The following is a 17,500-nucleotide window of genomic DNA, read 5'->3' as shown; positions in this document are numbered from 1 at the left end:
GGTAGCACCACCACCCCACCACCCCACCACCACTCAGTGTGGGAGCAGCAGCGAGTATTTGAACAATCGGTCCTGGGCCTCACCCACTCAATCATTGACTCATTCACTCATTCATTCACCCACCCACTCATTCACTCACACACCCACTCATTCATTCACCCACCCACTCATTCACTCACACACCCACTCATTCACTCACACACCCACTCATTCATTCACCCACCCACTCATTCACTCACACACCCACTCATTCACTCACACACCCACTCATTCACTCACCCATCCACTCATTCATTCACCCACCAACTCATTCACTCTCACACCCACTCATTCACTCACCCACCCACTCATTCACTCACCCACCCACTCATTCACTCACCCACCCACACATTCACTCATCCACTCGTTCACCCACCCACTCATTCACTCGCACACCCACTCATTCACTCACCCATCCACTCATTCACTCACACACCCACTCATTCACTCACACACCCACTCATTCACTCACACACCAACTCACACATTCATTCACTCACCTACCCACTCATTCACTCACACACCCATTCATTCACTCACCCACCCACTCATTCACTCACCCATCCACTCATTCACTCACACACCCACTCATTCACTCACACACCCACTCATTCACTCACACACCCACTCATTCACTCACACACCAACTCACACATTCATTCACTCACCCATCCACTCATTCACTCACACACCCACTCATTCACTCACACACCCACTCATTCACTCACCCATCCACTCATTCACTCACACACCCACCCACTCATTCACTCACACACCCACTCATTCACTCACCCACCCACTCATTCACTCACCCATCCACTCATTCATTCACCCACCCACTCATTCACTCACACACCCACTCATTCACTCACCCACCCACTCATTCACTCACCCATCCACTCATTCACTCACACACCCACTCATTCACTCACCCACCCACTCATTCACTCACACACCCACTCATTCACTCACCCACCCACTCATTCACTCACCCACCCACTCATTCACTCACACACCCACTCATTCACTCACACACCCACTCATTCACTCACACACCCACTCATTCACTCACACACCCACTCATTCACTCACCCACCCACTCATTCACTCACCCACCCACTCATTCACTCACACACCCACTCATTCACTCACCCACCCACTCATTCACTCACCCACCCACTCATTCACTCACCCACCCACTCATTCACTCACCCATCCACTCATTCACTCACACACCCACTCATTCACTCACACACCCACTCATTCACTCACACACCCACTCATTCACTCACCCACCCACTCATTCACTCACCCACCCACTCATTCACTCACCCATCCACTCATTGATTCACCCACCCACTCATTCACTCACACCCACTCATTCACTCACCCACCCACTCATTCACTCACCCACCCACTCATTCACTCACCCACCCACTCATTCACTCACCCACCCACACATTCACTCATCCACTCGTTCACCCACCCACTCATTCACTCGCACACCCACTCATTCACTCACCCATCCACTCATTCACTCACACACCCACTCATTCACTCACACACCAACTCACACATTCATTCACTCACCTACCCACTCATTCACTCACACACCCATTCATTCACTCACCCACCCACTCATTCACTCACCCATCCACTCATTCACTCACACACCCACTCATTCACTCACACACCCACTCATTCACTCACACACCCACTCATTCACTCACACACCAACTCACCCACTCATTCACTCACCCATCCACTCATTCACTCACACACCCACTCATTCACTCACCCACCCACTCATTCACTCACACACCCACTCATTCACTCACCCATCCACTCATTCACTCACACACCCACCCACTCATTCACTCACCCACCCACTCATTCACTCACACACCCACTCATTCACTCACCCATCCACTCATTCATTCACCCACCCACTCATTCACTCACACACCCACTCATTCACTCACCCACCCACTCATTCACTCACCCATCCACTCATTCACTCACACACCCACTCATTCACTCACCCACCCACTCATTCACTCACACACCCACTCATTCACTCACCCACCCACTCATTCACTCACCCACCCACTCATTCACTCACCCATCCACTCATTCACTCACACACCCACCCACTCATTCACTCACACACCCACTCATTCACTCACCCATCCACTCATTCATTCACCCACCCACTCATTCACTCACACACCCACTCATTCACTCACCCACTCATTCACTCACCCATCCACTCATTCACTCACCCATCCACTCATTCACTCACACACCCACTCATTCATTCACCCACCCACTCATTCACTCACCCATCCACTCATTCACTCACCCACTCAGGGTGTAAGTGAGTTTATCTGGAGGGCATCTAATCTAAGGGTACATTCCTGCAAACGACAGACTGATTACACACAGACCCACAGACTCATCACACAGAGACCCACAGACTCACCACACAGAGACCCACAGACTCACCACACAGAGACCCACAGACTCACCACACAGAGACCCACAGACTCATCACACAGAGACCCACAGACTCACCACACAGAGACCCACAGACTCATCACACAGAGACCCACAGACTCACCACACAGAGACCCACAGACTCACCACACAGAGACCCACAGACTCACCACACAGAGACCCACAGACTCACCACAGAGACCCACAGACTCACCACAAAGAGACCCACAGACTCACTACACAGAGACCCACAGACTCACCACACAGAGACCCACAGACTCACCACACAGAGACCCACAGACTCACCTCACAGAGACCCACAGACTCACCACACAGAGACCCACAGACTCACCACACAGAGACCCACAGACTCACCACACAGAGACCCACAGACTCACCACACAGAGACCCACAGACTCATCACACAGAGACCCACAGACTCACCACACAGAGACCCACAGACTGACCACACAGAGACCCACAGACTGACCACACAGAGACCCACAGACTCATCACACAGAGACCCACAGACTCACCACACAGAGACCCACAGACTCACCACACAGAGACCCACAGACTCACCACACAGAGACCCACAGACTGACCACACAGAGACCCACAGACTCATCACACAGAGACCCACAGACTCACCACAGAGACCCACAGACTCACCACACAGAGACCCACAGACTCACCACACAGAGACCCACAGACTCATCACACAGAGACTCACAGACTCACCACAGAGACCCACAGACTCACCACACAGAGACCCACAGACTCATCACACAGAGACCCACAGACTCACCACACAGATACCCACAAACTCACCACACAGAGACCCACAGACTCATCACACAGAGACTCACAGACTCACACAGAGACCCACAGACTCACCACACAGAGACCCACAGACTCACCACACAGAGACTCACAGACTCACACAGAGACCCACAAACTCACCACACAGAGACCCACAGACTCACCACACAGAGACTCACAGACTCACACAGAGACCCACAGACTCACCACACAGAGACCCACAGACTCACCACACAGAGACCCACAGACTCATCACACAGAGACTCACAGACTCACCACACAGAGACCCACAGACTCATCACACAGAGACTCACAGACTCACCACAGAGACCCACAGACTCACCACACAGACTCATCACCAGGCGAGGTAGTTAACATCTCATCAGGGTCAGGATCGAGCCTACAACCTCCTGTACACCAGGCGAGGTAGTTAACATCTCATCAGGGTCGGATGATGGTGATGATGGTGATGATTAAGGTGATGATGATGGTGATGATGGTGATGATGATGATGGTGGTGATGATGGTGGTGATGGTGATGATGGTGATGATGGTGGTGATGGTGGTTGTGATGGTGATGATGGTGATGATGGTGATGATGATGATGGTGATGATGATGGTGATGATGATGGTGATGATGATGGTGATGATGGTGGTGATGATGATGGTATTAGTGGTGATGATGATGGTGATGGGGTGGTAGCACCACCACCCCACCACCCCACCACCCCACCACCACTCAGTGTGGGAGCAGCAGCGAGTATTTGAACAATCGGTCCTGGGCCTCACCCACTCAATCATTGACTCATTCACTCATTCATTCACCCACCCACTCATTCATTCACCCACCCACTCATTCACTCACCCACCCACTCATTCACTCACACACCCACTCATTCACTCACACACCCACTCATTCATTCACCCACCCACTCATTCACTCACACACCCACTCATTCACTCACACACCCACTCATTCACTCACCCATCCACTCATTCATTCACCCACCCACTCATTCACTCACACACCCACTCATTCACTCACCCACTCATTCACTCACCCACCCACTCATTCACTCACCCACCCACTCATTCACTCACCCATCCACTCATTCACTCACACACCCACTCATTCACTCACCCACCCACTCATTCACTCACACACCCACTCATTCACTCACCCATCCACTCATTCATTCACCCACCCACTCATTCACTCACACACCCACTCATTCACTCACACACCCACTCATTCACTCACCCACCCACTCATTCACTCACCCACCCACTCATTCACTCACCCATCCACTCATTCACTCACACACCCACTCATTCACTCACCCATCCACTCATTCACTCACCCACTCAGGGTGTAAGTGAGTTTATCTGGAGGGCATCTAATCTAAGGGTACATTCCTGCAAACGACAGACTGATTACACACAGACCCACAGACTCATCACACAGAGACCCACAGACTCACCACACAGAGACCCACAGACTCACCACACAGAGACCCACAGACTCACCACACAGAGACCCACAGACTCACCACGCAGAGACCCACAGACTCATCACACAGAGACCCACAGACTCACCACACAGAGACCCACAGACTCATCACACAGAGACCCACAGACTCACCACACAGAGACCCACAGACTCACCAAACAGAGACCCACAGACTCACCACGCAGAGACCCACAGACTCATCACACAGAGACCCACAGAATCACCACACAGAGACCCACAGACTCACCACACAGAGACCCACAGACTCACCACACAGAGACCCACAGACTCACCAAACAGAGACCCACAGACTCACCACGCAGAGACCCACAGACTCATCACACAGAGACCCACAGACTCACCACACAGAGACCCACAGACTCACCAAACAGAGACCCACAGACTCACCACGCAGAGACCCACAGACTCATCACACAGAGACCCACAGAATCACCACACAGAGACCCACAGACTCACCACACAGAGACCCACAGACTCACCACACAGATACCCACAAACTCACCACACAGAGACCCACAGACTCATCACACAGAGACCCACAGACTCACCACACAGAGACCCACAGACTCACCACACAGAGACCCACAGATTCACCACACAGAGACCCACAGACTCACCACACAGAGACCCACAGACTCACCACACAGATACCCACAAACTCACCACACAGAGACCCACAGACTCATCACACAGAGACCCACAGACTCACCACACAGAGACCCACAGACTCACCACACAGAGACCCACAGATTCACCACACAGAGACCCACAGACTCACCACACAGAGACTCACAGACTCACCACAGAGACCCACAGATTCACCACACAGAGACCCACAGACTCACCACACAGAGACCCACAGACTCACCACACAGAGACCCACAGACTCACCACACAGAGACCCACAGACTCACCACACAGATACCCACAAACTCACCACACAGAGACCCACAGACTGACCACACAGAGGCCCACAGACTCACCACACAGACTCACCACACAGAGACCCACAGACTCACCACACAGAGACCCACAGATTCACCACACAGAGACCCACAGACTCACCACACAGATACCCACAAACTCACCACACAGAGACCCACAGACTGACCACACAGAGGCCCACAGACTCACCACACAGACTCACCACACAGAGACCCACACACTCACCACACAGAGACCCACAAACTCACCACACAGAGACCCACAGACTCACCACACAGACTCACCACACAGACTCACCACACAGAGACTCACAGACTCACCACACAGAGACCTACAGACTCACCACACAGACTCACCACACAGAGACCCACAGACTCACCACACAGACTCACCACACAGACTCACCACACAGACTCACCACACAGACTCACCACACAGAGACCCACAGACTCACCACACAGACTCACCACACAGACTCACCACACAGACTCACCACACAGACACCCACAGACTCACCACACAGACACCCACAGACTCACCACACAGACTCACCACACAGACACCCACAGACTCACCACACAGACTCACCACACAGACACCCACAGACTCACCACACAGACTCACCACACAGACACCCACAGACTCACCACACAGACTCACCACACAGACACCCACAGACTCACCACACAGACACCCACAGACTCACCACACAGACTCACCACACAGACACCCACAGACTCACCACACAGACTCACCACACAGACACCCACAGACTCACCACACAGACTCACCACACAGACACCCACAGACTCACCACACAGACTCACCACACAGACTCACCACACAGACTCACCACACAGACTCACCACACAGACTCACCACACAGAGACCCACAGACTCACCACACAGACTCACCACACAGACTCACCACACACACTTACCACACAGACTCACCACACAGACTCACCACACGGACTCACCACACAGACTCACCACACAGACTCACCACACAGACTCACCACACAGACTCACCACACAGAGACCCACAGACTCACCACACAGACTCACCACACACAGAGACACATAGACTCACCACACAGAGACCCACAGACTCACATCACACAGAGACCCACAGACTCACCACACAGACTCACCACACAGACTCACCACACAGACACCCACAGACTCACCACACAGACACCCACAGACTCACCACACAGACTCACCACACAGACTCACCACACAGACTCACCACACGGACTCACCACACGGACTCACCACACAGACTCACCACACAGACTCACCACACAGACTCACCACACAGACTCACCACACAGAGACCCACAGACTCACCACACAGAGACCCACAGACTCACCACACAGAGACCCACAGACTCACCACACAGAGACCCACAGACTCACCACACAGAGACCCACAGACTCACCACACAGACTCACCACACAGAGACCCACAGACTCACCACACAGACTCACCACACAGAGACCCACAGACTCACCACACAGACTCACCACACAGACACCCACAGACTCACCACACAGACTCACCACACAGAGACCCACAGACTCACCACACAGACACCCACAGACTCACCACACAGAGACCCACAGATTCACCACACAGAGACCCACAGACTCACCACACAGATACCCACAAACTCACCACACAGAGGCCCACAGACTCACCACACAGACTCACCACACAGAGACCCACACACTCACCACACAGAGACCCACAAACTCACCACACAGAGACCCACAGACTCACCACACAGACTCACCACACAGACTCACCACACAGAGACTCACAGACTCACCACACAGAGACCTACAGACTCACCACACAGACTCACCACACAGAGACCCACAGACTCACCACACAGACTCACCACACAGACTCACCACACAGACTCACCACACAGACTCACCACACAGACTCACCACACAGAGACCCACAGACTCACCACACAGACTCACCACACAGACTCACCACACAGACTCACCACACAGACACCCACAGACTCACCACACAGACTCACCACACAGACACCCACAGACTCACCACACAGACTCACCACACAGACACCCACAGACTCACCACACAGACTCACCACACAGACACCCACAGACTCACCACACAGACTCACCACACAGACACCCACAGACTCACCACACAGACTCACCACACAGACTCACCACACACACTTACCACACAGACTCACCACACAGACTCACCACACGGACTCACCACACAGACTCACCACACAGACTCACCACACAGACTCACCACACAGACTCACCACACAGAGACACATAGACTCACCACACAGAGACCCACAGACTCACATCACACAGAGACCCACAGACTCACCACACAGACTCACCACACAGACTCACCACACAGACACCCACAGACTCACCACACAGACACCCACAGACTCACCACACAGACTCACCACACAGACTCACCACACAGACTCACCACACAGACTCACCACACAGAGACACATAGACTCACCACACAGAGACCCACAGACTCACATCACACAGAGACCCACAGACTCACCACACAGACTCACCACACAGACTCACCACACAGACACCCACAGACTCACCACACAGACTCACCACACAGACTCACCACACAGACTCACCACACGGACTCACCACACGGACTCACCACACAGACTCACCACACAGACTCACCACACAGACTCACCACACAGACTCACCACACAGAGACCCACAGACTCACCACACAGAGACCCACAGACTCACCACACAGAGACCCACAGACTCACCACACAGAGACCCACAGACTCACCACACAGAGACCCACAAACTCACCACACAGAGACCCACAGACTCACCACACAGACTCACCACACAGAGACCCACAGACTCACCACACAGACTCACCACACAGAGACCCACAGACTCACCACACAGACTCACCACACAGACACCCACAGACTCACCACACAGACTCACCACACAGAGACCCACAGACTCACCACACAGACACCCACAGACTCACCACACAGAGACCCACAGATTCACCACACAGAGACCCACAGACTCACCACACAGATACCCACAAACTCACCACACAGAGGCCCACAGACTCACCACACAGACTCACCACACAGAGACCCACACAGAGACCCACAGACTCACCACACAGAGACCCACAGACTCACCACACAGAGACCCACAGACTCACCACACAGAGACCCACAGACTCACCACACAGAGACCCACAAACTCACCACACAGAGACCCACAGACTCACCACACAGACTCACCACACAGACTCACCACACAGAGACTCACAGACTCACCACACAGAGACCTACAGACTCACCACACAGACTCACCACACAGAGACCCACAGACTCACCACACAGACTCACCACACAGACTCACCACACAGACTCACCACACAGACTCACCACACAGACTCACCACACAGAGACCCACAGACTCACCACACAGACTCACCACACAGACTCACCACACAGACTCACCACACAGACACCCACAGACTCACCACACAGACTCACCACACAGACACCCACAGACTCACCACACAGACTCACCACACAGACACCCACAGACTCACCACACAGACTCACCACACAGACACCCACAGACTCACCACACAGACTCACCACACAGACACCCACAGACTCACCACACAGACTCACCACACAGACACCCACAGACTCACCACACAGACTCACCACACAGACACCCACAGACTCACCACACAGACTCACCACACAGACTCACCACACAGACTCACCACACGGACTCACCACACGGACTCACCACACAGACTCACCACACAGACTCACCACACAGACTCACCACACAGACTCACCACACAGAGACCCACAGACTCACCACACAGAGACCCACAGACTCACCACACAGAGACCCACAGACTCACCACACAGAGACCCACAGACTCACCACACAGAGACCCACAAACTCACCACACAGAGACCCACAGACTCACCACACAGACTCACCACACAGAGACCCACAGACTCACCACACAGACTCACCACACAGAGACCCACAGACTCACCACACAGACTCACCACACAGACACCCACAGACTCACCACACAGACTCACCACACAGAGACCCACAGACTCACCACACAGACACCCACAGACTCACCACACAGAGACCCACAGATTCACCACACAGAGACCCACAGACTCACCACACAGATACCCACAGACTCACCACACAGAGACCCACAGACTCACCACACAGACTCACCACACAGAGACCCACACAGAGACCCACAGACTCACCACACAGAGACCCACAGACTCACCACACAGAGACCCACAGACTCACCACACAGAGACCCACAGACTCACCACACAGAGACCCACAAACTCACCACACAGAGGCCCACAGACTCACCACACAGACTCACCACACAGAGACCCACACAGAGACCCACAGACTCACCACACAGAGACCCACAGACTCACCACACAGAGACCCACAGACTCACCACACAGAGACCCACAGACTCACCACACAGAGACCCACAAACTCACCACACAGAGACCCACAGACTCACCACACAGACTCACCACACAGACTCACCACACAGAGACTCACAGACTCACCACACAGAGACCTACAGACTCACCACACAGACTCACCACACAGAGACCCACAGACTCACCACACAGACTCACCACACAGACTCACCACACAGACTCACCACACAGACTCACCACACAGACTCACCACACAGAGACCCACAGACTCACCACACAGACTCACCACACAGACTCACCACACAGACTCACCACACAGACACCCACAGACTCACCACACAGACTCACCACACAGACACCCACAGACTCACCACACAGACTCACCACACAGACACCCACAGACTCACCACACAGACTCACCACACAGACACCCACAGACTCACCACACAGACTCACCACACAGACACCCACAGACTCACCACACAGACTCACCACACAGACACCCACAGACTCACCACACAGACACCCACAGACTCACCACACAGACTCACCACACAGACACCCACAGACTCACCACACAGACTCACCACACAGACACCCACAGACTCACCACACAGACTCACCACACAGACACCCACAGACTCACCACACAGACTCACCACACAGACTCACCACACAGAGACCCACAGACTCACCACACAGACTCACCACACAGACTCACCACACAGACTCACCACACAGACTCACCACACAGACTCACCACACGGACTCACCACACAGACTCACCACACAGACTCACCACACAGACTCACAACACAGAGACCCACAGACTCACCACACAGACTCACCACACAGACTCACCACACAGACTCACCACACAGAGACCCACGAACTCACCTCAGAGACCCACAGACTCACCACACAGACTCACCACACAGACTCACCACACAGACTCACCACACAGACACCCACAGACTCACCACACAGACACCCACAGACTCACCACACAGACTCACCACACAGACTCACCACACAGACTCACCACACGGACTCACCACACAGACTCACCACACAGACTCACCACACAGACTCACCACACAGACTCACCACACAGACTCACCACACAGACTCACCACACAGAGACCCACAGACTCACCACACAGAGACCCACAGACTCACCACACAGAGACCCACAAACTCACCACACACACACACACAGACACACACACAGACACACACACAGACACACACACACACACAGACACACACACACAGACACACACACACTGACACACACACAGACACACACACACAGACACACACACACAGACACACACACACAGACACACACACACACTTACACACACACAGATACACACACAGACACACACACAGAGACACACACACACACACACTTACACACACACTGACACACACACAGACACACACACACAGACACACACACACAGACACACTTACACACACACAGACACACACACACACTGACACACACACACTGACACACACACTGACACACACACAGACACACACACAGACACACACACACACACTGACACACACACTGACACACACTTGTGTCTATTTATTTATTTGTGTCTTTATTTATTTGTATTTGTCTGTCTCTGCCCACCAGGAAGTGGAGTGACTTGGTGATCGTCATCGTCGTCATCGTTGTCGTCATCATCATTGTCATCATCGTCGTCATCATCGTCATCATCGTCATCGTCATCATCGTCATCATCGTCATCGTCATCATCGTCATCATCGTCATCATTGTCATCGTCGTTATCATCGTCATCATCGTCATCGTCGCCGTGGTGACAGCGGCTCGTGATGGCCGCTCTCGCGAGGCAACTGGCCAGCAGGGTGAGCAGCAGGAGGAGGTCACCACGGGACTGGAACACTCACCCACTCACTCACCCACTCACTCACTCACTCACCCACTCACTCACTCACCCACTCACTCACTCACCCACTCACTCACTCACCCACTCACTCACCCACTCACTCACTCACCCACTCACTCACCCACTCACTCACCCACTCACTCACTCACCCACTCAGTCACTCACTCACTCACCCACTCACTCACCCACTCACTCACTCACCCACTCACTCACCCACTCACTCACCCACTCACTCACTCACCCACTCAGTCACTCACTCACTCACCCACTCACTCACCCACTCACTCACCCACTCAGTCACTCACTCACTCACCCACTCACTCACCCACTCAGTCACTCACCCACCCACTCACTCACTCACTCACCCACTCAGTCACTCACCCACTCACTCACCCACTCACTCACCCACTCACCCACTCACTCACCCACTCACTCACTCACTCACCCACTCACTCACCCACTCACTCACTCACCCACTCACTCACCCACTCACTCACTCACTCACCCACTCACTCACTCACCCACTCACTCACCCACTCACTCACTCACCCACTCACTCACTCACTCACCCACTCACTCACTCACCCACTCACTCCCACTCACTCACTCACTCACTCACCCACTCACTCACTCACTCACTCCACTCACTCACTCACTCACTCACCCACTCACTCACTCACTCACCCACTCACTCACTCACTCACTCACCCACTCACTCACCCACTCACTCACTCACTCACTCACCCACTCAGTCCACTCACTCACTCACTCACTCACCCACTCACTCACTCACTCACTCACTCACCCACTCACTCACTCACCACCCACTCACTCACCCACTCACTCACTCACTCACCCACTCACTCACTCACCCACTCACTCACCCACTCACTCACTCACTCACCCACTCACTCACCTCACTCACTCACCCACTCACTCACTCACCCACACTCACCACACCACTCACACTCACCCACTCACTCACCACTCACTCACCCACTCACTCACTCACTCACCCACTCACTCACTCACCACTCACCTCACTCACTCACTCACCACCACTCACCACACACTCACTCACCCACTCACTCACACTCACTCCACTCACACACTCACTCACCCACTCACATCACTCACCACTCACCACTCACCACTCACCACCCACTCACACTCACCACACTCACTCCACTCACTCACTCACTCACTCACCCACTCACCTCACTCACTCACTCACCTCACTCACCCACTCACTCACTCACTCACTCACGCACCCACGCACTCACCTCACTCACACCACTCACTCACTCACCTCACTCACTCACTCACTCACTCACCCCACTCACTCACTCACCCACTCACCACTCACTCACTCACCACTCAGCACTCACTCACCACTCACCCACTCACTCACTCACTCACTACCCACTCCACCCACCACTCACCCACTCACACCACCACTCACTCACTCACCCACCCACCCACTCACCCACCCACTCACCCCACTCACCCACCCACCCACCCACCCACTCACCCACTCACCACCCACCCACCCACTCACCCCACTCACCCACCCACCCACTCACCCACTCACCCACTCACCCACCCCACCCACTCCACCCCACTCACCCACCCACCCACCCACTCACCCACCCACCCACCACCACCCACCCACCCACCCACCACCCACCCACCCACCACTCACCCACCCACCCACCCACCCACTCACACACCCACCCACCACTCACCCACCCACCCACTCACCCACCCACCCACTCACCCACCCACCCACTCACCCACTCACCCCCCACCCACCACCACCTACCCACCCACTCACCCACCCACCCACTCACCCACCCACTCACCCACCCACCTACCCACCCACCACTCACTCACCCACCCACCCCCACCCACTCACCCACCCACTCACCCCACTCACCCACCCACTCACTCACCCACCCACCCACTCACCCACCCACCCACTCACCCCACCCACTCACCCACCCACCCACCCACTCACCTACCCACTCACCTACCCACTCACCCACCCACTCAAACCCACCCACCCATCCACTCACCCACCCACCCACTCACCCACCCACTCATCCACCCACTCACCCACCCACCCACTCACCCACCCACTCACCCACCCACCCACTCACCCACTCACCCACCCACCCACTCACTCACCCACCCACCCACCCACTCACCCACCCACCCACTCACCCACCCACTCACCCACCCACCCACTCACTCACCCACTCACCCACCCACTCACCCACTCACCCACCCACCCACTCACCCACCCACTCACCCACCCCACCCACCCACTCACTCACCCACCCACCCACCCACCCACCCACCCACTCACTCACTCACTCACCCACCCACCCACCCACTCACCCACCCACTCACCCACCCACTCACCCACCCACCCACTCACCCACCCACCCACTCACCTACCCACTCACCCACCCACTCACCCACCCACCCACTCACCCACCCACCCACTCACCTTCCCACTCACCCACCCACCCACTCACCCACTCACCCACCCACTCACCCACCCACCCACTCACCCACCCACTCACCCACCCACCCACCCACCCACTCACCCCACCCACCCACCCACTCACCCACCCACCCACCCACCCACTCACCCACCCACTCACCCACCCACCCACCCACTCACCCACCCACCCACCCACTCACCCCTCACTCACCACCACCCACCCACCCACCCACCACTCACTCACTCCCACCCACCCACTCACCCACCCACCCACCCACTCACTCATCACCCACTCACCCACCCACCCACTCACCCACCCACTCACTCACCCACCCACCCACCCACCCACCCACTCACCCACCCACCCACTCACTCACCCACTCACCCACCCACCCACTCACCCACCCACTCACCCACCCACCCACTCACCCACTCACCCACCCACTCCACCCACCCACCCACCCACCCACTCACTCACTCACCCACCCACCCACTCACCCACCCACTCACCCCACCCACTCACCCACCCACCCACTCACCCACCCACCCACTCACCTACCCACTCACCCACCCACTCACCTTCCCACTCACCCACCCACCCACTCACCCACCCACCCACCCACTCACTCACCCCCCACCCACCCACTCACCCACCCACCCACTCACTCACTCACCCACCCACTCACCTACCCACTCACCCACCCACTCACCTTCCCACTCACCCACCCACCCACTCACCCACCCACCCACCCACTCACCCACTCACCCACCCACCCACTCACCCACTCACCCACCCACCCACCCACCCACTCACCCACCCACCCACCCACTCACCCACTCACCCACCCACCCACCCACTCACCCACTCACCCACCCACCCACTCACCCACCCACCCACCCACCCACTCACCCACCCACCCACCCACTCACCCACTCACCCACCCACCCACCCACCCACCCACCCACCCACTCACCCACCCACCCACCCTCTCTCTCTGTGTGGTGTAGCTGGGTCTGCGAGCTGCCCCCTATTCACGTTACTCCAACGCCGGCGGGGATCCAACAGAGGAGGAGGAGGAGGAGGGGGAGGAGGGGGGGGGGGGAGGGGGTGGGGGGGGGGAGGAGGGGCGGGGCCACGACGAAGAGGGGGGAGGGGGGAGGGGCCGCCCCCACGCCTCCCCCCAGTTCTGCCTGGAGGAGCCCCCCCCCGTGGGCAGGAAGGGAGGGGCTGGGGGGGGGCGCAGGCCGATGTGGACGCTCATTGGGGGGGCTGTGCTGGTCTTCACCATCGGTGAGTGGGGGGGGGGTGGGTGGTGGGTGGGTGGTGGGGGGGTGGTGGGGGGTGCGGGGGGGCGGGTGGGGTGGGGGGGGGGTGGGTGAGTGGGTGGGTGGGTGGGTGGGTGAGTGGGTGGGTGGGTGAGTGAGAGGGTGGGTGGGTGAGTGGGTGAGTGGGTGGGTGGGTGGGTGAGTGGGGGGTGGGGGTGGGGGGTGGGGGGGGGTGGTGGGGGGGTGGTGGGGGGTGGGGGGGGGGTGGCGGTGAGTGGGGGGGGTGAGTGGGTGGGTGAGTGGGTGAGTGAGTAGGTTGGTGAGTGGGTGGGTGGGGGGTGGGTGGGTGGGTGGGTGAGTGGGTGGGTGAGTGGGTGAGTGAGTAGGTTGGTGAGTGGGTGGGTGGGGGGTGGGTGGGTGGGTGGGTGGGTGAGTGGGTGGGTGGGTGGGTGAGTGAGTGAGTGAGTGAGTGGGCGAGTGGGTGAGTAGGTGGGTGAGTAGGTGGGTGGGTGAGTAGGTGGGTGAGTGAGTAGGTGAGTGGTGAGCGAGTGAGTGGGTGAGTGAGTGAGCGAGTGGGTGAGTGAGTGAGTGGGTGAGTGGGTGGGTGAGTGAGTGAGTGAGTGGGTGAGTGGGTGGGTGAGTGAGTGGGTGGGTGAGTGAGTGGGTGAGTGGGTGGGTGAGTGGGTGGGTGAGTGGGTGGGTGAGTGGGTTGGATTGTGGGTGAGTGGGTGGGTGAGTGGGTGGGTGAGTGGGTTGGATTGTGGGTGAGTGGGTGGGTGAGTGGGTGGGTGAGTGGGTGGGTGAGTGGGTGGGTTGGATTGTGGGTGAGTGGGTTGGTGAGTGAGTATGTGGGTGAGTGAGTGAGTGAGCGTGAGGGGAGGAGAGGCTGCCACTCCTCCCGTCAGGAGCTCGGCGCCTACCGCGTGGGCCTTCCTTCATATACCCCCTCCACCTCATCCTACTCCACCTCCACCACCTCCACCACCACCTCCACCTCCTCCCCCCTCCACCCCCTCCACCACCTCCACCCCCTCCTCCACCTTCCGCTCCTGCACCTCCTCCAACTCCACCACCTCCTCCTCCACCCCCTCCACCTCCACCCTCTCCACCACCTCCCCTCCACCCTCCACCACCTCTCCTCCACCTCCACCTCCTCCACCTCCACCTCACCTCCTCCACCACCTCCACCTCCTCCACCACCTCCACCTCCTCCACCTCCTCCTCCACCCTCCTCCTCCACCTCCACCACCTCCACCTCCTCCACCTCCTCCACCTCCTCCACCTCCTCCTCCACCTCCACCACCTCCACCTCCTCCACCTCCTCCACCTCCTCCTCCACCTCCACCTCCACCTCCACCACCTCCTCCTCCACCACCTCCTCCACCTCCACCTCCACCCCCTCCACCACCTCCACCTC

At 56.7% G+C, this 17,500-nt stretch overlaps 1 long non-coding RNA gene across 1 annotated transcript in view; it reads left to right on the top strand.

Annotated features, from left to right (window-relative positions):
* LOC144955252 (uncharacterized) overlaps positions 1-15,890 on the top strand; it is a 25,578-nt gene extending 9,688 nt beyond the window's left edge. Inside the window, exons 2-3 of the long non-coding RNA XR_013641575.1 lie at positions 12,035-12,267; positions 15,826-15,890. This is a non-coding gene — a long non-coding RNA (uncharacterized LOC144955252). The remainder of the gene's footprint in view (positions 1-12,034; positions 12,268-15,825) is intronic.
* Positions 15,891-17,500: the final 1,610 nt, after the last annotated feature.

The sequence above is a fragment of the Lampetra fluviatilis genome, unplaced genomic scaffold (assembly GCF_964198595.1).
Source record: "Lampetra fluviatilis unplaced genomic scaffold, kcLamFluv1.1 SCAFFOLD_288, whole genome shotgun sequence".
NCBI classification, from domain to species: domain Eukaryota; kingdom Metazoa; phylum Chordata; class Hyperoartia; order Petromyzontiformes; family Petromyzontidae; genus Lampetra; species Lampetra fluviatilis.
The sequence above is the reverse complement of the archived record's forward strand: the minus strand, read 5'-3'. Positions and strand labels throughout refer to the sequence as shown.